The sequence below is a fragment of the Entelurus aequoreus genome, linkage group LG01, assembly GCF_033978785.1.
Source record: "Entelurus aequoreus isolate RoL-2023_Sb linkage group LG01, RoL_Eaeq_v1.1, whole genome shotgun sequence".
Lineage (NCBI taxonomy): Eukaryota > Metazoa > Chordata > Actinopteri > Syngnathiformes > Syngnathidae > Entelurus > Entelurus aequoreus.
The window spans coordinates 66,009,014-66,031,759 of NC_084731.1; the positions used below are offsets into that span (position 1 = coordinate 66,009,014).

At 40.3% G+C, this 22,746-nt stretch overlaps 1 protein-coding gene across 2 annotated transcripts in view; it reads right to left on the minus strand.

The window, feature by feature from the left end:
• LOC133655885 (vitamin D3 receptor B) overlaps nucleotides 1-19,016 on the minus strand; it is a 115,807-nt gene extending 96,791 nt beyond the window's left edge. Inside the window, exons 1-2 of one of the 2 annotated variants that reach the window (XM_062056496.1) lie at nucleotides 18,831-19,016; nucleotides 16,834-16,907 (exon numbers count right to left, since the gene is read on the minus strand). The gene's annotated coding sequence lies outside the window, so the exon portion shown is untranslated. Of the gene's footprint in view, nucleotides 1-16,833; nucleotides 16,908-18,517; nucleotides 18,803-18,830 lie in introns of those variants that run through there. The other variant, XM_062056505.1, reaches the window with a different exon arrangement.
• Between the last annotated feature and the right edge of the window lie 3,730 nt (nucleotides 19,017-22,746).

The following is a 22,746-nucleotide window of genomic DNA, read 5'->3' on the forward strand; positions in this document are numbered from 1 at the left end:
TACCTGCTGAAGAGGAGACTGAAGGGAGTAACCCCCCAAAACAAACAACAACTGAAAGAGGCTGCGGTGAAAGCCTGGAAAAGCATCACAAAAGAAGAATGCAACAGTTTGGTGATGTCAATGGCTCACAGACTCGATGCAGTTATTGAAAGCAGAGGATTTGCAACTAAATATTAAGTCTTATTCACTTTAATCTATTTTAAGTTTGTATGTTCCAATACTTTTGCTCACCTAAAAATGTTGTGTTCCATTACAATTAATGCTATCTTCTAAGTTGTGTATCAGATCCAGATGTAAATACCTGGAAATAAAAGCTGAAATGTTGATCTCTTGTCTCATATTCACCTTTTGATGTTAAACCCAAATGTTTTTAGTCTACAACAAAAATAAAGGAACTGGCCTCTCTGTTCCAATACTTTTGGAGGGCACTGTATGTTGCCATCCAAGCAACGTTACCATGGACGCCCCTGCTTATTTCAGCAAGACAATGCCAAGCCATGTGTTACATCAACGTGGCTTCATAGTAAAAGATTGCGGGTACTAGACTGGCCTGCCTGTAGTCCAGACCTGTCTCCCATTGAAAATGTGTGGCGCATTATGAAGCCTAAAATACCACAACGGAGACCCCCGGACTGTTGAACAACTTAAACTGTACATCAAGTAAGAATGGGAAAGAATTGCACCTGAGAAGCTTAAAAAATGTGTCTCCTCAGTTCCCAAACATTTACTGAGTGTTGTTAAAAGGAAAGGCCATGTAACACAGTGGTGAACATGCCCTTTCCCATCTACTTTGGCACGTGTTGCAGCCATGAAATTCTAAGTTAATTATTATTTGCAAAAAAAAAATAAAGTTTATGAGTTTGAACATCAAATATCTTGTCTTTGTAGTGCATTCAATTGAATATGGGTCGAAAAGGATTTGCAAATCACTGTATTCCGTTTATATTTACATCTAACACAATTGATCAACTCATATGGAAACGGGGTTTGTACATATACAGTATATATATATATATATACTGTATATACATACATTTATATATATATATATATATATAAATAATATACATATCAAGGGTGATGGGTCAAATGCAGAGAATAATTTCGCCACACCTAGTGTGTGTGTGACAATCATTGGCACTTTAACTTAACATACATATATATATATATATATATATATATATATATATATATATATATATATATATATATATATATATATATATATATATATGGCACCTGTATAAATATTATACACATATATATATATATACATATATGGCACCTGGACAGTGAGTACATAAAAATGGAAAGCGAGCTAAAGAAGTGAAGTGAATTAGTGAATTATATTTATACAGTACTTTTCTTTAGTGACTCAAAGCGCTTTACATAGTGAAACCCAATATCTAAGTTACATTTAAACCAGTGTGAGTGGCACTGGGAGCAGGTGGGTAAAGTGTCTTGCCCAAGGACACAACGGCAGTGACTAGGATGGCGGAAGCGGGGATCGAACCTGGAACCCTCAAGTTGCTGGCACGTCCGCTCTACCAACCAAGCCCTAAAACACTCCAAACTCTGCCTCTGCTCATCATTCAGCACAGAAGGTACACACACTCTGTCAATTCTCTTATATATTGTTTCTCTTTCATTCTAGACTTCTAGAGTGTTTGATTATCACATCACTCTAAATGTATAGACTATAAAGTTCACAAACAAAAAGAGGGATCCTTGTGGGCCAGGCCAATCTTTCCTTATCTCTAAACTAAAACTGGGGAAATGAGAGTGTTCTGGGCTTCTGTACAGTGTTGATCTCCTGAAGACATGATTTTATTTCACAATTCCTTGAGAGAAAAAAATGCCTGGTTAGGCTTTGTGTATGTCATGTGTGCCTTCCTTGGGTGAAGCCAGCTTTACAGCTATGTTGTTATTATGCGGTTTGTTACTTATGTATGTTATGTTGCAGCTAGTTAAAATAGTTTTGTCAATTGGTTCTGGCCTGAAATAAATTGGCCCTTTGTAACATATCTTTGTCTTTGTGTGTTGTATGTAGACCACATTGCTTAGCAGAGTTCAGTGATGCAAATGCATGTCAAGTTGATCAACAGATTGTATTATTCCCCAGTGCAATAGCAGTACTGAAATGAAGGCTAAAAGGGTATTAATGGGAGCCTTCAAAAAAAAAATTAATAATAACAAATAAAAACAAGTAACTAAATAGTTACTTTTCACAGTAACGCATTACTTTTTGGTGTAAGTAACTGAGTTAGTAACTGAGTTACTTTTTAAATAAAGTAACTAGTAACTGTAACTAGTTACTGGTTTTCAGTAACCAACCCAACACTGAAGATCTTGTATTTCATTTACCAAACTTAAGTTTTTTGAGTTCATTATGATGCGCCCATGGCCAATTATGCAAAGTAGACGATGGTGTCAACTTCCACCCAGCACCATTGATCGACTGCAGCTCTGTTGGCAACACTGCCAATGTTGTGATTCATTTTTTATTAGAAAGGCTATTTGACTGTAAAACGTGCGTGCCTGCAAGCAAACTTAACAGCTGTGGAATGCACATTTTAGAGGCACTGAGAACTTGAGACAAAAAATGGGGGACGTGATGAATTAAGTCGCATAATTCACTTTGTAGCAAAACTAACCTTACCTACTTACCCACCTGCTCTTATGCAATGGAGGAACACTTAACAAGGGTTTATGCTGCTGATATCGATTACATGTGTGTGTGTGACGGATTGGCGCTAGCTTAAATGCTAACATGAAAACAAGAGACATTAACATTTATCCCCATTAAGAAACGACATACCCCAATTTAAACGTATAGAAACATATTGCTGTCTGAGTAACTAAAGTATTCAACTGTGTACATTGAACCTACAAGCTATGCTGCTTCGTAATGTGCGGATCGATACTGAAGTATAGATACCGCCGATACCAGATTGTTATGATGTAGGATCAACCCTCAAACCAAAATATCGATATTGTGATACTTCAGTCATTTGAGGTAGTGTGTACGAATGACAGGAACACAATTATTGAGATCTTGGCTAAATGATATGTTGTTAGTGGAAACTACTTTTTCTTCCGCTTGAAATAAATAAATAAAATAGCTGCATGAGTTCAGCTTGGAGTAATAATGTGCAATACTGAGATAATGTCACACAGGTAAAAGATCCTATTATTCAGGTAAGGTTTCCCAAAGAACTGGGGCCGTACTTATCAAGCTTCTTAGAGTGCCATTTTACACTTAAGTCCTGAAAATTTGCGAAATTTAGTCCTACTCTCAAACTTAAGAATAAAAGCTGTTTATCAACGTTCTTAAGTCTAAGAATCACTCCTACTCTCCACGATATTTAAGAGACCTTCAGAGGTGTCTTAAGTGGTTAGGAGTTGCCAGCAGGGGATGGCACTGAGGCGAGAGACGTGCGCAAACGTTCAACGCTCAATTATTCTACCTTATTTCAATTATTGTGTAGAAATATGGGGAAATACATATCAAAGCAACATAATGCCTTTATTTCTTTCACAGAAAAGATTAATTTGTATTATTTTTAAAGTAGAATACAGAGACCACACAAATGCACTCTTCATTAGGGCAGGATTACTAAAACTAAAAGACATTGTAGAATTGCATACTCTATTAGTGATGTTCAAAGCTAGAAATAAAGTTATTCCGAAGGACTTGCAAAAGTTATTTGTGTTCACGTCTGAAGATGAGAACCACAGAAGGCCATATGACTTTAAACATCCAAGAGTGCGAACAAATTTGAAAGAAATGTGCTTGTCTGTTGCTGCTGTGAAAGCATGGAATTCTCTAAAGAAAGACTTACAAAGTTGCAAGAATATTTTAGAAATTTAAAAAGAGTTACAAAAAGAGACAACTGGAATTATATCAAACTGATTTTTGATTTTGATTGGACGTGTCATTGTGAAAATGCTTAAACGAAAATTAAAAAGTATGTTAGAGTTCGGGTGTTGGTGGAGGGAACAGTTATAAAGTCTAGCTCTGGAACGACCTACCTCTGAGTGTTAGACAAGCCTCCTCTCTTCCTGTTTTTAAATATCTCTTAAAAACATACTTTTATTCCATGGCTTTTAACACTGAGTGATATCCATCCTGCAATGGCGTCCCATAATACACCTGCTGTGAACCTGTTTTATGTTTTTATGTTTTATTTATTTTATTTCATTTATTTATTTTTTATCGTGTTCTGTTTGTGTTGTGTTGTGTTTGCTCGGTACTCGTATTATCTTTTAACCTGCCCATTGTACAGCACTTTGGCTACCCCTGTGGTAAATTTTAAATGTGCTTTATAAATACAGTTGATTTGATTTGATTTGATCCAAAATAATTTGTGTTAAAAAGGGGGCAGATACATATAAGAATATTATTCTTCCATCTGCTATTTTCTGATCATGGAAATGTATAAGAAACAAAAAACAATGAAAGTGTCAACTGTACGTGGCTTGTATACAGGACTGTCTCAGAAAATTAGAATATTGAGATAAAGTTCTTTATTTTCTGTAATGCAATTAAAAAAACAAAAATGTCATACATTCTGGATTCATTACACATCAACTGAAATATTGCAAGCCTTTTATTATTTTAATATTGCTGATTATGGCATACAGCTTAAGAAAACTCAAAAATCGTATCTCAAAAAATTTGAATATTTCCTCAGACCAAGTGAAAAAAAAAAAGATTTACAACAGCAAAACAAAATCAAACATTTGAAAATGTCAATTAATGCACTCAGTACTTGGTTGGGAATCCTTTTGCACGGATTACTGCATCAATGCGGCGTGGCATGGAGGCAATCAGCCTGTGGCATTGCTGAGGTGTTATGGATGCCCACTCAAAAGGTGAGTGCCCCTAAGAAAAGGCATTGAAAAGGCTATGCAGAACGAAACTAAAACTGAACTGGCTACAAAGTAAACAAAAACAGAATGCTGGATGACAGCAAAGACTTACTGTGGAGCAAAGACGGTGTCCACAATGTACATCCGAACATGACATGACAATCAACAATGTCCCCACAAAGACGGATACAAACAACTGAAATATTCTTGATTGCTAAAACAAAGTAGATGTGGGAAATATCGCTCAAAGGAAAACGTGAAACTGCTACAGGAAAATACCAAAAAAAGAGAAAAAGCCACCAAAATAGGAGCGCAAGACAAGAACTAAAACACTACACACAGGAAAACAGCAAAAACCTCTAAATAAGTCAGGGTGTGATGTGACATCTACTTTGAGCCAAGAGCTATAGTGATGCATGCTTGGTTATGCTTTGAATTCATATCCAATAATTGCGACGACGACTTTTTACTGTCAACTGGTTTTTGTTTTTTAATGATTTCTGCTGGTGGTGTGCCTCTGCATTTTTTCAACACAAAAAATGTGCCTTGGCTGAAAAAAGGTTGAAAAACACTGTTCTACAGGAACCTTTAGTTCCTGGAACAAGAGTTCCCAGGAACTTAAAAGTTCCTGAACTTTTTGTGGAAAAGGGCCTAATGTGTTTTAAATGCTAATATGAGGCAACACTTCATGGTATTATTATTGAACGAGGAGCATTATGTAATGACATATTTGATCGGGTCTTTCTGCAGTGAGATAGTCCTCGCCGAGGTGGATCGTGGCAGGACTCCGACGCCACTTAGCCTGTAGTAGTTCTAATTGCATTCAATTTCCATAAGCACCATTGTTTGCGAGCGTGAGTACCAAGCACCCGTGGTTTCTCACTTTCCTTGTCACAAGCACAAATTGAGACATCTGCTGCAAAAAAAGAAGGATTTGGAGTACCGCCCAGAAGTTAAGATGAACTTCTATTAAAGTTGACTTTGATTTGGACCACTACCCAATAGATATTGGGGGGAAAAAAGAGCATTTAGACAGAGCGTGTCTGAGTGAGTTTCTAGGAAAGTGGAGCATCACTGCCATATTACCCAAAAATATAACATGATGAGTTTTGATAGTTTTAGAAATCTCTAATTTTTAAAAGCTATTTTTTAAGTGTCTTAATGGATTAGCCCCTGATGTGATGTGTAAAGGTGGCGGACCACTGTAGGTCAGTCTGCGTTCCAGTGAAGACCTCAAATCTGTGGAACTCTTTGCCACTGGAGTTAAAGTCAGAGTTAAACTTTTCTGTAATTATTATGTATTTGTATTTTGTACTTGTCTTAATCTTTTTGTATGTGGGTTGCAAAATTCCGGGAATATTCAAAGTTGGAAACTTTCAATGAGAATTAACGGGAATATATGGGAATTAACGGGAATTAATGGGAATAAATATTGAATGCTCTTGGCCCTGTGATGAGGTGGTGACTTAACCAGTGTGTACCCTGCCTTCCGCCCGAATGCAGCTGAGATAGGCTCAAACACTCCCCCGCGACCCCAAAAGGGACAAGCGGTAAAAAATGGATGGATGGATGGATGGAAACATTGAATGCAACATGCTAGATCTTGCAGCATGATTATTAGCTAAAAAAACCTGTTTTAATGCAAATTCAGTAAAATTTCAACCCTCTACTGTGCATTCCTCCATCACGTGTGCAGTGCATTCTTCCATCACATGCACAGATAATTCCCAGCATGCTACACACTACAGCAGGGCTATTAAAGCCACACTAGTATTTGAGCCCAAGGACTTCATCCAGTCAGGTAAGTGTTGATGATATTACCGGGGTAAATATATTTGCTCTATGGTATTTAAGTTTAATAGAGGTGTAATTGCTTGTTACTGTATGACTGCAGACTACTCCAGCAGACTTCCACTCAAGCTATCTAGCTGTTACTATACTTGTTAAATGATTTTGGGGCCAATATCTCAAGCTAGCTAGGTTTATGTACCACCGCAGTCTCATAATGAAACAAAAATATTTTTCCGTTAGCCATGATGCTAATTTTCTCAATGTTAAATCACATTAATTTATGCTAACAACATTAGCGATCTGAATTGACCTTTTTTGTGATCTGTAAATTTCAACTGGCAAATACTAAATCAAAATGTGTAGTTTCCTCTGCCTTCTGTTCTGCTAGCCATTCTGTTGTCGTACAAGAATGTAGGTTATAGTTTGATTTAGCATGCTGATTGAGTGTTCACTTATTCATCTAGCCTATTTCTATTCATTTGTGCATCGGTAAAATATTTTTAAAGACTACTCCAATTGTTTAGCTGACTATGTATATCTGTGTTTTACAAAAATAAATAAACACAAACAGAATAATGCCACGTACACCATCTGATGTGTGGAGACATTTAACCCCAAGCAATGTAGGCGGAAAGGCTGTGTACATTCGCAAATACTGTGCAAAGAGCTACGTCAAAAATGCCACAAAGATGTGGCAGCATATAGACAAGTGCCCAATAATATAATTATTTCCTATTTTCAGACAGTTTTGAGTATTTTGGTGACGCCGAAGAGTCCAGCAGGTGTTCCCGGGGAATCGGAGTAGGTGTTCCCGGGTAGTGGGAGGCCTTTTGGGTCCCTATTTTCAGACAGTTTGGCGTATTTAGGTGAGGCAGAGGGTTCCAGCAGGTGTGCCCAGGGAATGGGAGGCCCTTTGGGGCCCTATTTTCAGACAGTTTGACGTATTTTGGTGGGGCAGAGGGTTCCAGCAGGTGTTCCCGGGGAATGGGAGGCCTTTCGGGGGCCCTATTTTCAGACAGTTTGCCGTATTTGTGTGAGGCAGAGGGTTCTAGCAGGTGTGCCCAGGGAATGGGAGGCCCTCTGGGGCCCTATTTTCAGACAGTTTGGCATATTTAGGTGAGGCATAGGGTTCCGGCTAGTGTTCCCAGGGAATGGGAGGCCTTTTGGGTCCCTATTTTCAGACAGTTTGCCGTATTTAGGTGAGGCAGAGGGTTCCAGCAGGTGTGCCCAGGGAATGGGAGGCCCTTTGGGGCCCTATTTTCAGACAGTTTGACGTATTTTGGTGGGGCAGAGGGTTCCAGCAGGTGTTCCCGGGGAATGGGAGGCTTTTTGGGTCCCTATTTTCAGACAGTTTGGCGTATTTAGGTGAGGCAGAGGGTTCCAGCAGGTGTTCCCAGGGAATAGGAGGCCTTTTGGGGCCCTATTTTCAGACAGTTTGACGTATTTGTGTGAGGCAGAGGAGTCCAGCATTTGTTACCGGGTAGTTGGAGCCCACTCGTGGACTAACGTTTAAAAAAAATACATTCCCTGGGAACACCTGCTGGAACCCTTTGCCTCACATAAATACGCCAAACTGTCTGAAAATAGTGCCCTCAGCTCCAGCACCCTTCACGACCCCAAAAAAGGGACAAGCGGTAGAAAACGGATGGATGGATGGATATAATTCCCCATTAATTCCCATATATTCCCATGGACAGTGTCCAACTTTGAATAATCAAAAAATGGTCAATATTTCCAAACTTCCCGAGCTTAACTTCCCCAGGTAAATTTCCGGAAATTTACCGGAAACTTTCCACCCCTTTGCCACCCTAGTGTTTTACACTTTTTTTTAGCTTTTCTTTAAAAGCCTAACCAGGGACGAGGGTTGCAAATTAGCTTACGGCTAGAAGTCTTCTGTACTTTGACATGGCTTACCTGTGGGTAGCAATGTTTCATTGTACTGTCCATGTCAAATAAATGCATAAATACACTTGGAGGATCGGGACCGAAGTCCTAAGAAGAAATGGATTTAACGCTGCGCAGACATGGGGAAAAGACAGAGATCACTGCGGTAAAGTTGAAATGAAAACAAAAAAAGAAGAATGTCAGCAATTAACTTTTTAAACCACATCCTAACACTTATGAGTCAAAGTCAGAATCTGGTCCAGACCAAGAAAGGTAGTGGAAGTGGGACATAAAGCTGTGGAAAGAGGCCCTCTCTGACAGTCTAATGAGCATCCTCTGTCGACATCACATGAACGATCCCACAAATGGTCCTGAAATTGTTACGTGCTGCCAGAGGTTTCTCCAAAAAGGCGGAGAATGGAAGACATATCGAAAGAGGGGAGGAAGTTGTGGAGAGAGAAGGGAGGAAACCCTAAGTTGATGTGCTTTGGCGCATACTTTGGGCGGGTCACTCCGAGTCCAAAGGACACATAAAACAATTCAGATCTGGAATGACCCGGACTGCACAAAAGTGGGCCACAGTAGAACGCTTTTTTGGTCACATGTTGAAAAAGCACCGGGGACAAGAAGGAACGATTTGACGTGGGCAACAAAAATATGATATTTGGAATGTAGGAAGTTGAGGTCGATAAATACTAGAACAGAGGTGAACTACGACAACAATAAAGAAGATAAAGTGAGTTTGCTCAGCAGTACAAAAGCTTGTCTAGTCCTGTCCCTCGCTTCTGCTGTTTGGAGCATGTTCCAGCAGCAGCAAGATGACCTGTGTCCCACACTGGGGTGGAGGGGTCCCGAGTCCAACTCGCTCCCCTGCCCCGGCCCCCCGCTGCTGGCCGGCAAGGGGAGAGAGAGGCAGCCTGCCCCCTTAGGCTGGGCCCCTCGCTGGACTCTGGAGAGGGGAAAGTCAGGGAGAAGCCCACTCAAACACTCACACCAAGAGTCCTGTTTATGTCTTTGCCCAATTTGACAGCCATTGCACATTCTCAAGCACACACAGTCATGCATGGAGAGCTAACTGGACAGAACCGGACAGGCAACGGACATGTGTGTGTGTGTGTGTGTGTGTGTGTGTGTGTGTGTGTGTGTGTGTGTGTGTGTGTGTGTGTGTGTGTGTGTGTGTGTGTGTGTGTGTGTGTGTGTGTGTGTGTGTGTGTTCTTGTATTTCTGCCCTTCTTGAGACATCAACAAGGAAAAGTACCTTCCATATGAGGAAATGTGAACAAGTTTGGATCGAAATCATGGTCCCAATATGGAAAACCATTGCATCCAATAAAGAGTGTTTCATTTGCACCCCTGGTGGTGAAATCTATCAAAATGAGGGTGGTCCCAAAAAGGAGGGATTTTTCAAATTGACTGTGTGTTGCTTTTAAAAGTGATACCCCTCTGGTCAACATATGAAATAACAAGTGTGTGTAAGAAATTAAAATGCGCCCCCTTTGGCCAAAATGAATTTTTAAAAAAATGCAATATATAAATAGAGACAAAAACAGATAAATAACTTGAAGCAAACAATGAAGATTGAAAACAAATAAAAAAACACAAAAAAATGTTTTATTTAAAGTAGTCTTTTTCTCACAATATGTCGACTTCTTTCTTACAAAATAGGGAACAATTTCTCATATTCTTTCTGTTTCTGTAATATTGTGATATTTTCTCGTAAAATTATTACTTTTTTATGTAAAATTATTACTTTTTAAACTCAAAAGGGCGACATTTGTCATGAAATTCTGACTTTTATCACACTATTGCCAACTTTTTTGTTGTTCTTGTAAAATAGCTAAATATTTTCAGTAAAATGATGACCTCTGTCATAATTTTTGCCAAGTAAAATTTAGATTATCATAATATTGACAACATTTTAAAGTTTTCTTATAAAATTGTGACTTGTCGAATAAAATTACAACTCTTTTCATAAAATTGCCAAAATGTTAAGCTTTTCTTGTAAAATTGCGACTTTTATCATCATATTGCACAAATGTTCAGATATTCTTGTAAAATTTTGACTTGCGTTGAGTAAAATGACGACTTTTATTATAACACTGCCAAAATTCTAAGTTTTTCTGTGAAATTGTGACCTTTTTTCCAACTCATTTTTCACAACAGGCTTTTTTATATGTGCATAGTATGTATGTATTATTAATGTTGTAAATACACATCTTTATATATCTAGAAAGGGTGGTCCTAAAAAGGGAGGCATTTTTGGGAGGTCTCAAGAAGGTAACAAATACAATAATGTGTGTGTGTGTGTGTGTGTGTGTGTGTGTGTGTGTGTGTGTGTGTGTGTGTGTGTGTGTGTGTGTGTGTGTGTGTGTGTGTGTGTGTGTGTGTGTGTGTGTGTGTGTGTGTGTGTGTTTGTGTGGTACGGGAGGGGGTACCCATGCGCCATCCGTTGTTATATAACCGTCCAAAAAATGCTCCAATGTTGACGAAAGATTTGTCCAAAAATTGTGGTTGAATTAAATTTGAAGAAAATACAGCATAACTGCAATCTATGGAACAAAGGAATTCCGAAAGATCATTTAAAAAAAGGAACAGCATGTGATCCAACAATACAATTCTCACAGTGGAAAGATTAACTTGGGGCGGCTTTGTATTGCATTAGTTATCGAAGCATATCTAATCAGTTAAGTTGCTGCCTTCCAAGTAGAACTTCTGCTTGAGCTGCTCTCCATGTACAACATATATAGTCTAGAAGACCATCAAGCATCAGGGGTGAACTTAACATTTCATTAGTTGACTGAACCTATGTGGCGTGTACATACAAGTGGCTAAGTACAACCACCTCCTTCTGTCTATACATTATGTGAGAGGAAGAAACCAATTACCCAGATCACGGACGGGGGGAGAGGGAGGGCATCTCACGGTATGGATACCTAATGGACTGTGCCAAGCCCACCACACACATCTCCATAAACAACACGAGGCAACGGCAGTTGTAAAAGATCCATTTTGTGGCTTCCCCTTCCGCGGCTGCAGTTTAGGTCTACCACTGCGTACCGAGGAGAATGGCGCGTATACCCAGTCTCTATGGTTCGATCCCAAGTGAGATTTCACCTAGCGTTGATCGTCTCTGTTCACTTAATGAATATCCTACTAGTGGCTTGCAAAAAGAGCATTAACAAGAAAGGGATATTACAGGAGAGCCCAACTTTGAACACCTCCCTAGGGAGGTGTTTGGGGCACGTCCGACCGGCAGGAGGCCAAGGGGAAGACCCAGGCCAGGACACGTTGGGAAGACTATGTCTCCCGGCTGGGCTGGGAACGCCTCGGGATCCCCCGGGAGGAGCTGGACGAAGTGGCTGGGGAGAGGGAAGTCTGAGCTTCCCTGCTTAGGCTGCTGCCCCCGCGACCCAACCTCGGATAAGCGGAAGAAAATGGATGGATGGATGGATGGAATTAGCGATTGTACTGTTTAAAAAAAGATTACTCCCTATAGGTCTATAGTTTTTTGCTATTTATTTACTTACTATTTGTTTTTATTATTTTATTTTGTATTATTTTTTTTTATTTTTTTTGTTAATATTATTATTACTTTGGTTTGTTTTGTTTTGTTTTTTTTGCTGTTTTTCGTTTTGTTTTTTATCGGCGGGGGGGGGGTGGTCATGGTTGGGATATAAACAAAAAAATATATGTTGACATTTAGGCCTTACGGTTATGGTTGGAGTTTATTTGCAACATGCATACCATTACAATATGATACATTACAATTTCCAGTTTGTCTTTTCAACATGTTGGAAAAAGAGTGGGAAGAAGCATAGCTTATATCCATTACATAGCAATTGCTAACACTGTTCACTTCCTGTTCTCAATGTATTCACAATATACTCCTTAAATAATAACAATCATGTGAAGTAAGTTTTATTTTTATATAGTGAGATGAATTATATTATCAATAAGTTCAGGATGTTAATTATGGTTCTTCTTTGTAAACACTTCAATAGCCTCTTAAATTGACTCATTAAAGTAAATGTTTTGATTTCTTTACTTAATCCATTCTATAATTTGATTCCACATACTCATATACTAAAGGTTTTAAGTGTTGTACGTGCACACAAATGTTTTAAATTTAATTTTTCTATGAGGCTGTATTCCTCATCTTTTGTTGTACGGACGCAGCAAGGTTATAAATCTAGCTGATGACTAAACACTCCTTTTGTCTTTTCTCTATTTCTGACATGATCATAAAGTGGCCCACTTGGCGATGACAACTTGGGTGTAAAAATAGACACGTGTTAAATACAATAAGTGAATTCCGGACTAAGAGCCGCTATTTTTTCCCTATGCTTTGTGTCTTATAAAACGGTGTGGCTAATTTATGGATTTTTCTTCACTGATGGCCATAATGCACAGTTTCCATGAAAGACACTTAAACGGTGTGTTTACAGCAATATTTTTTAGCATCACAAAATATATATATATATTTTTTTTTATATTATGTTTATAAACTCAGGAAATATGTCCCTGGACACATGAGGATTTTGAATATGACCAATGTATGATCCTGTAACTACTTGATATCGGATCGGTACCTAAATGTGTGGTATCATCCAAAACTAATGTAAAGTATCAAAGAAGAGAAGAATAAGTGATTATTACATTTTAACTGAAGTGTAGATAGAACATGTTAAAACAGAAAATAAGCCGATATTAACAGTAAATGAACAAGTAGATTAATAATCCATTTTTACAGTTTGTCCCTCATAATGTAGACAAAATAATAGGTAGATAAATGACACAATATGTTACTGCATACGTCAGCAGACTAATTAGGAGTCTTTGTTTGTTTACTTACTACTAAAAGACAAGTTGTCTAGTATGTTCACTATTTTATTTAAGAACTAAATTACAATAATAAAAATATGTTTCATGTACCCTAAGATTTTTTGTTCAAATAAAGACAATAATGACATTTTTGTGGTCCCCTTTATTTATTTAATTTTAAGGTTTTCTCATTGTATCCCATTGGGTTGAGTTTTTTCTTGCCCTGATGTGGGGTCCGAGCCAAGGATGTCGTTGTGGCTTGTGCAGCCCTTTGAGACACTGGTGATTAAGGGCTATATAAATACACTTTGATTGATTGATTGATTGATTGATTTAGAAAAGTATCGAAAAGTATCCAAAATCCATTTTGGTGCCGGTACCAAAATATTGGTATCAGGACAACACTATTGTTGCTCAAGGTAATCTTATTGATCAGTTGCTGGGATACACATGATTTCAGCCTGTCAAAGCTCCTCTAGGACCAGTGTTGGCGTTAACGCACTTTTTGTGTCTCTTTAAGCATTTATATCAGAAAGGACGTGCATTTCCGTAAGTCTGTGCGTCCTTGGGACGCAGAGTTTTTTGGGGGTTTTTAATCGACCCTGCCTTCTCCGGGTCAAAACTCCAGTTTGCTTGTTTTTGTTTTTTTATCGATTATCGCTTTCCGCCGGTGTTTTGTTTTGTTTATTGTAATGGTGCGCTCTTATCACACCGTCACGTCTCTCTCTCTCTCTCTCTGGCCAGGAGAGCGAGGACGCACCTGCGAGCTAACCAGCACCCGACCAGACTCCTCCACCTCAAAAACATACTTTGCAGGTAAACAAACGGGGCGAATGTGCCTTTTGAAGTGTTAATGTGCGAGGAGTGTTCAAAAGGAGTCTCTTGGAGAAGTGGCTGACAAGTTAGCCAGTGACATCATCACCGTCATTGTTTACTGAAGCAGAGATGCTGACTGTGCGTTATGATAAACGCGCATGCGTCGTCAGGCTCTGCTTTTTATCGTTAGACTTATCAGATTGTATTTTTATCATCTACAGCAGGGGTGTCAAAAGTGTGGCCCGGAGTCCATTTGCGGCCCCGCAGCTAATGTTTTAAAGGCTTGCAGCACATTCTAAAAATACTATTCAAATAAACAAAAACATAACAAAAGTGGAATAAAAAAAGCTTACAGGTGAAATGTACTTTAGAAAAAGTTGCAATGTTGACTAATAAAACAAAGCTGTTTTTTTTCTTCAAAACTGTCATTGCTCAAAACATAATATTGAATCAAAATCAATGTGTATTTGAATTATTGACCTATACAAGGCTCCCATAACTTCACATCAAATATTTAGCATATGGTGTGTTTGCCATAAAAACATAGTTTTCTTTGACAAAAAGGGCAGAAAACAAACAAATACCATTAAAAAAAAAAGAATTGACGAATAGATCTGAAGTTGATCAATGTTTATAACTGAATACATTTACATATACATAAAAAAAAATATTTTGTTTTATTTTTTTTAATGAATGAAGTAAAGTTTATGACAACCTTTTTCCAAAACACAATATAGAATGTGAGATATAACAGGATAATGCATACATGTATCGTTTGTTTTCAAAAGGCTTACAAAAAAGTGGGACCCCAAAAATTTACATTTTTATGACTTGATGGGGTCCCATTTTGAAAATTCCTAGCACCAACACTGAGGACCACTGACTTTTGACCTCGGTATTTGTCAACTCCGAGTAGTTACGGCCCTGACTGAGTGGGGTAAAAATAAATATATATACACGGCATATAAAAATGGGAGCCAATACCTCCCTGCTTGGCACTCAGCAACAAGGGTTGGACTTGGGGGTTAAATCACCAAAAATGATTCCCGGGCGCGGCCACCGCTGATGCTCACTGCTCCCCTTGCCTCCCAGGGGTTGATCGAGGGTGATGGGTCAAATGCAGAAAATAATTACGCCACACCTAGTGTGTGTGTGACAATCATGGGTACTTTAACTTTAACTTATATGTAGGGCTGGTCGATATATGGAATATACTCGATATATCGCGGGTTTGTCTCTGTGCGATACAGAAATTGACTATATTGTGATATTGGAGTATATGTTCTCACGCAGTTGCTTTTAGCTGCGGGCATTACACTACAGGCGTTTCTCACTCTTTCTTGTCTCTCCTTCTCTAAAACAAGTGCACCTTCTTACATACGTCACATACTGTCGCGCGTGCAACGTCATACGCCCTCGCCGAGCAGAGAGGTAGCGGCATGGGTAACGTTAGCTGTGAGGCTAGCGGTGCGAGTGGTAATACGAGAGAGAGAAGGTGCGAATCTGGTAACAAATGAAGGAAGAAGAATTAAATCCCAAGAAAAACAACACGGGGTACATCATCTGGCGGTGGTTTGGCTTCAGGAGAAGCGGTGGTTTGGCAGGAGATACAGGACAACAAAATGCCGGACAAACAGTTTTAAGAACACTTTTACCAGAGAGCAATAGTGTTGCTGAACACAAGGCATAAAAAAGAATGACTGTGCATGTGAGCTGTGTGCTTGGTATTTTTACATATTTTATGTATTTTTATCTATTTATCTTGAGTACCATGTTGTTATGTTTTTATGTGTTATTATGAATTTGCAGTAAATTAGTTTGCTTGCAATTTCTCTGTACAATGTACAATGACAATAAAGATATATTCTATTCTATTCTAAAAATGCACTTTAATTTTAGTGTTGTTTTGATATGTCATCTTAGTGACATCATGCACAAAAGTGCACTTTATTTGTTTTAACCTATTGTAGTGGCGTTCTGTCCAAAAAGTGCACTTTTAATTTAGTGTTGTTTTGATATGTCATCTTAGTGACATCATGCACTAAAGTGCACTTTATTTGTTTTAAACTATTGTAGTGGCGTTCTGTACAAAATGTGCACTTTAATTTAGTGTTGTTTTGATATGTCATCTTAGTGACATCATGCACAAAAGTGCACATTATTTGTTTTGAACTATTGTAGTGGCGTTCTGTACAAAAAGTGCACTTTAATTAAGTGTTGTTTTGATATGTCATCTTAGTGACATCATGCACAAAAGTGCACTTTGTTTTAAACTATTGTAGTGGCGTTCTGTACAAAAAGTGCACTTTAATTTAGTGTTGTTTTGATATGTCATCTTAGTGACATCATGCACAAAAGTGCACTAAGCTTGTTTTGAAATGTCTCTGACAATCTTGCACTTTCTGTTTTGAAATGACATGTTTGTGCCACTGCTTAATAACTGTTTGATAAATACAGTTTTAGTTGTGATTTCCCTCTCTGCATGAAAGTTTAAAATACTGCTGTGATTATATGCATCAAGTGTTCATTCAAGGCTAAGGCAACATATCCAGATATACTGTATATGGTGTATCGTGACATGGCCTAAAAATATTGAGATATTAATAAAAGGCCATATTATATGGCTTATATATGATGAAAATTACTTACCTGGGGTTTGAGCATGCCCTCGAACAGTGGCCGAGACGTGAACGCGGTCCTCCGTCTATCCCGAGATGTCGACCCTGTCCCGCGGAAGAGAAAGAGGCATGTGGCACGTCAGTGAAGGGGGCCTTCACCCTCGGACCTTGCAGCCATTGCACTTTACGCCATACTTGCCAACCCTCCCGATTTTCCCGGGAGAGTCCCGAATTTCAGTGCCCCTCCCAAAAACCTCCCGGGGCAACCATTTTCACAAATTTCTCCCGATTTCCACCCGGACAACAATATTGGGGGCGTGCCTTTAGCGTCCTCTCTCACCTGAAACCTTCACCCTTTAACGGCCGCATGCTGTCCTCAGTCACGTCCGCTTTTCCTCCATATAAACAGCGTGCCGGCCCGGTCACATAACATCTACGGCTTTTGGAACTCAGTGCACACACAAGGTGCACACACAACAACCTATCTGGATTCAATAAGGAATCGGTTCGATAAGAGGATTCGCTAATGGCATCGATAACTTCTTAACGAACATCATTCCTATCCTCCTCCTTTTATTTGCGTATATATATATATACATACATAATAAAATAAATACTTGAATTTCAGTGAATTACAGCTATATATATGCTCCCCCCAGCGGGCCTTTTTAATATCTCCCTAATTCTGAGGTCTCAAGGTTGGCAAGTATGCTTTACGCCAGTGTTTTTCAACCTTTTTTCTGCTAAGGCACATTTTTTGCGTTGAAAAAATGCAGAGGCACACCACCAGCGGGAATCATTAAAAAACAAAAAACAATTGTTGGATATGACTTTAAAGCATAACCAAGCATGCATCACTATAACTCTTGTCTCAAAGTAGGTGTACTGTCACCACCTGTCACATCACACCCTGACTTATTTTTAGGTTTTTGCTGTTTTCCTGTGTGTAGTGTTTTAGTTCTTGTCTTGCGCTCCTATTTTGGTGGCTTTTTCTCTTTTTTTTTTGGTATTTTCCTGTAGCAATTTCATGTCTTCCTTTAAGCGATATTTCCCGCATCTACTTTGTTTTAGCCATCAAGAATATTACAGTTGTTTGTATCCGTCTTTGTGGGGACATTGTTGATTGTCATGTCATGTTCGGATGTACATTGCCTTTGCTCCACAGTAAGTCTTTGCTGTCGTCCAGCATTCTGTTTTTGTTTACTTTGTAGCCAGTTCAGTGCATAGCCTTCCCTACGCTTCAATGCCTTTTCTTAGGGGCACTCACCTTTTGTTTATTTTTGGTTTAAGCATTAGACACCTTTTTACCTGCACACGGCCTCCCGCTGTTTCCGACATCTACAAAGCAATTAGCTACTTGCCGCCACCTACTGATATGGAAGAGTATTACACGGTTACTCAGCCGAGCTCTAGACAGCACCGACACATCATTTGCAGACAATAATTACTGGTTTGCAAAAAATATTTTTAACCCAAATAGGTGAAATTAGATAATCTAGTACTAGTGTGCCGCGGCACAGTGGTTGAAAAACACTGCTTTGCGCAACTCAACTATGTTCAACACCAGCATAACAAACGCGACATGAATGGTCCCGCAGCCTCTAAAATGTCACCTTCAGCTGCCCGGGTAAAGGAGACAAGTTTGGAGTCAAGTCAGCAGTCTGGTGCGAGAAGTCAACTATTGACTTTATTGTTGTGCAATGCGACTTCCATACCTTAACTCAACTTTCCCCCCTTTAAGACCCGAGTTGCTGTTAAGCTCTTTAGTCGCCGCACCGCGGGCGTTTCGACGCTAGACGTGCCGCTAATCTCTCCGACGTGAGCGGAGCCGCGAAGAGACTTGTCCGCCCTGGCAGACGTCGGCGCGGGTAGGAGCTAACTAACGCTAGCCCGCTTAGCTGGCTGCTTTAAACCCCGCAACTTCGGCCAGCTTGTGAAGCCAGGACGACGGCCGAGAAAGTCGGACCGAGTCACGACGCCACCAGGGCCCCCAGACGCCCAAATAGTATACACGTAAATAACACCTACTGTAGCACGACGACATATATCCCTGGCTCTTCAGTGAGCGAATAGATGGCCATTACTTTTTGTTATGCACCGCCTCCTCCTCCGAGCTTCAACGGGGGGAGGAGGTCTCGTTCCCCCGCCCACCAGATCCCTCGCAGCCAATCACAGGAGGGTAAAGCGGATCGGCCCCGATCTGGTTGGTGACACTCCAGAATAGCCGCGCCCTCATTGGTCGGCTTCAGTGTCCGCAAAGACAACGCCCCGCCCATTGAAACAGGGGTGTGTCGTGACGTCAGAGGTAACGAAGAGGTAAACAACTTTGACCGCGTGAGCTTTAAGGCGACAAGGCTTTTTTGCCTCCAATCGGCGATTCGGCGGGGATGACCGGGGAGATGAGACATCACATTACCGACATTCCAGCCTGGTGTCTCGCGTGTCTTTTTTTTTCGTAAGACGACGGGCGTCGACACAATTGTACGGCGTGCGCGTGCCCGCCCTGTTTGGTTCCGCGCGCCCCGGACGCCGTGTTGTTTGTTTGACATCTTTCCGAACGTGTGCGGTCAGGCGTGTGGAGAGGAGGGGTGTGTCCGCTCTGCAGTGCGCTGGTAGGCTGCGAGGCGAGCAAACAACCACACCACGTTGCTCTGCGGCTCCGGTGTCTCGCGCGTTCACGCATGGCCTGCTCACGTGGCATTTGTGCCTTCACATGAGAGCCGTGGTGCATGGAGGACATGTGTGTGTGTGTTCTTGTATTTCTACCCTTCCTGAGACATCAACAAGGAAAAGTACCTTCCATATGAGGACCGGTGAACAAGTTAGGACCGAAATCATGGTCCCAATATACGGAAAACCATTGCATCTAATAGAGCAGTGTTTTTCAACCGGTCTGGTGTTAAAAACATTTTTTGCAAACCAGTAATTATAATCTGCAAATGTGCTGTTGTTGAGTGTCTGCGCTGTCTAGAGCTCGGCAGAGTAACCCTGTAGTACTCGTCCATATACGTAGGTGGCGGCAGGTAGCTAATTGCTTTTCACAGACAACAGCGGGAGGCAGCGTGCAGGTAAAAATGCATCTAACGCTTAAACCAAAAAATAAACAAAAGGCGAGTGCCATCCAGCCATCTTCTTCTGCTTATCCGAGGTCGGGTCGCGGGGGCAGCAGCCTAAGCGGGGAAGCCCTCTCCCCAGCCACTTCGTCCAGCTCCTCCCGGGGGATCCCGAGTCATTGCCAGGCTAGCTGGGAGAGATAGTCTTCCCAAGGTGTCCTGGGTCTTCCCCGTGGCCTCCTACCGGTCGGACGTGCCCTAAACACCTCCCTAGGGAGGCGTTCGGGTGGCATCCTGACCAGATGCCCGAACCACCTCATCTGGCTCCTCTCCATGTGGAGGAGCAGTGGCTTTACTTTGAGCTCCCTCCGGATGACAGAGCTTCTCACCCTATCTCTAAGGGAGAGACCCGCCACCCGGCGGAGGAAACTCATTTGGGCTGCTTGTTCCCGTGATCTTGTCCTTTCGGTCATAACCCAAAGCTTATGACCATAGGTGATGATGGGAACGTAGATCGACCGGTAAATTGAGAGCTTTGCCTTCCAGCTCAGCTCCTTCTTCACCACAACGGATCGATACAGTGTCCGCATTACTGAAGACGTCGCATGGATCCGCCTGTCGATCTCACCATCCACTCTTCCCTCACTCGTGAACTACACTCCGAGGTACTTGAACTCCTCCACTCGGGGCAAGATCTCCTTCCCAACCCGGAGATGGCACTCCACCCTTTTCCGGGCGAGAACCATGGACTCGGACTTGGAGGTGCTGATTCTCATACCAGTCGCTTCACACTCGGCTGCGAACCGATCCAGTGAGAGCTGAAGATCCTGGCCAGATGAAGCCATCAGGACCACATCATCTGCAAATAGCAGAGAATTAATCCTGGAGCCACCAAACCGGATACCCTTAACGCCCTGACTGCGCCTAGAAATTATGTCCATAAAAATTACGAACAGAATCGGTGACAAAGGGCAGTCTTGGCGGAGTCCAACCCTCATTGGAAACAGGTCCGACTTACTGCCAGCAATGCGGACCAAGCTCCAACACTGATCATACAGGGAGCGGACCGCCACAATCAGACAGTCCGTTACCCCATACTCTCTGAGCACTCCCCACAAGACTTCCCGGGGTACACGGTCGAATGCCTTCTCCAAGTCCACAAACCACATGAGACCACACACCACACATGTAAAAGGCGAGTGCCGCTAAGAAAAGCCATTGAAGCTTAGAGATGGTTATGCAAAATGAAACTAAAACTGAACTGGCTACAAAGTAAACAAAAACAGAATGCTGGACGACAGTAAAGACTTACAGCGTGTGGAGCAGACGGCGTCCACAAAGTGCATCCGTACATGACAATCAACAATGTCATCACAAAGAAGGATAGCGTCCCCACAACTGAAATAGTCTTGATTGCGAAAACAAAGCAGGTGCGGGGAATAGCGTTCAAGGAAGACATGGAACTGCTACAGGAAAATACCAACAAAACAGGAAAACCAGCCAAAATAGGAGCGCAAGACAAGAACTAAAACACTACACACAGGAAGACACTAAAAACTTCAAAATAAGTCATGGTGTGATGTGACAGGTGGTGACAGTACACCTACTTTGAGACAAGAGCTATAGTCATGCATGCTTGGTTATGGTTTGAATTCATATCCAACAATTGCGACAATGACTTTTTATTGTCAATACCGGCTGCTGAGTTTAATTTTGTTATGTTTTCTGCTGGTGGTGTGCCTCTGGATATATTTCTACGGAAAAAATGTGCCTTCGCTCAGAAAAGGTTGAAAAACACTGTAATAGACAATTTCTCATTTGCACCCTGGTGGTGAAATCTTTCAAAATGAGGGTGGTCCCAAAAAGGAGGGATTTTCAAAATGACTGTGTCAGTTTAAAAGTGCACCCCCTCTGGTCAACATATGAAATAACAAGTGAGTATAAAAGTGTCAAGTGCTCCCTCTCTGGCCAACATGTGTAATAACAAGTGTGTGTAAGAAATTGACATTAGCCCCCTTTGGCCCAAATTAATTAAAATAAATAAATATGTATACAGGGACATACTGTAATAACATGAAGTAAATAATGAAGATTAAAAAGCAATTACTAAAAAATTAACTAAAAGCAGTCTTTTTCTCACAATGTGTCGACTTTTTTCTCATAAAATTGGGAACAATTTCTCATATTCTTTCTGTTTCTGTAATATTGCAATATTTTTTGGTAAAATTATTACTTTTTAATGTAAAATTATTACTTTTTGATGCAAAATGGTGACATTTTTTAAATGAAATTCTGACAATTTCAAATTTGTTTGTTCTTGTAAAATAGTGACAATTTTTGAGTATGTGACTTATGTCATACTTTTGCCAAGTAAAATTCCGATTATTATTATAATTTGCCAAAATTGTTAGTTTTCTTATAAAATTGTGACTTTTGTCGAGATAGGGCTATATAAATAAACATTGATTGATTGATTGATTGATTGTTTGAGTAAAATTACGACTCTTTTAATAAAATTGCCCAAATGTTAAGCTTTTGTTGTAAAATTGCGACTGTTATTGAGTAAAATTCAAACTTTTATCATAATATTGCACAAATGTTCAGTTTTTCTTGTAAAATTTTGACTTGCGTTGAGTAAAATGACGACTTTTATTATAATACTGGTAAAATTCTAAGTTTTTCTTGTGAAATTGTGACCTTTTTCTTGTGAAATTCCAACTCATTTTTAACAACAAGCATTTTTATATTTGCAAAGTGTGTATATATTATTAATGTTGTAAATACAAACCTTTATATATCTAGAAAGGGTGGTCCTAAAGAGGGAGGCATTTTTCGGCGGTCTCAAGAAGGTAACAAATACAAGAATGCAAGTGTGTGTGTGTGTGTGTGTG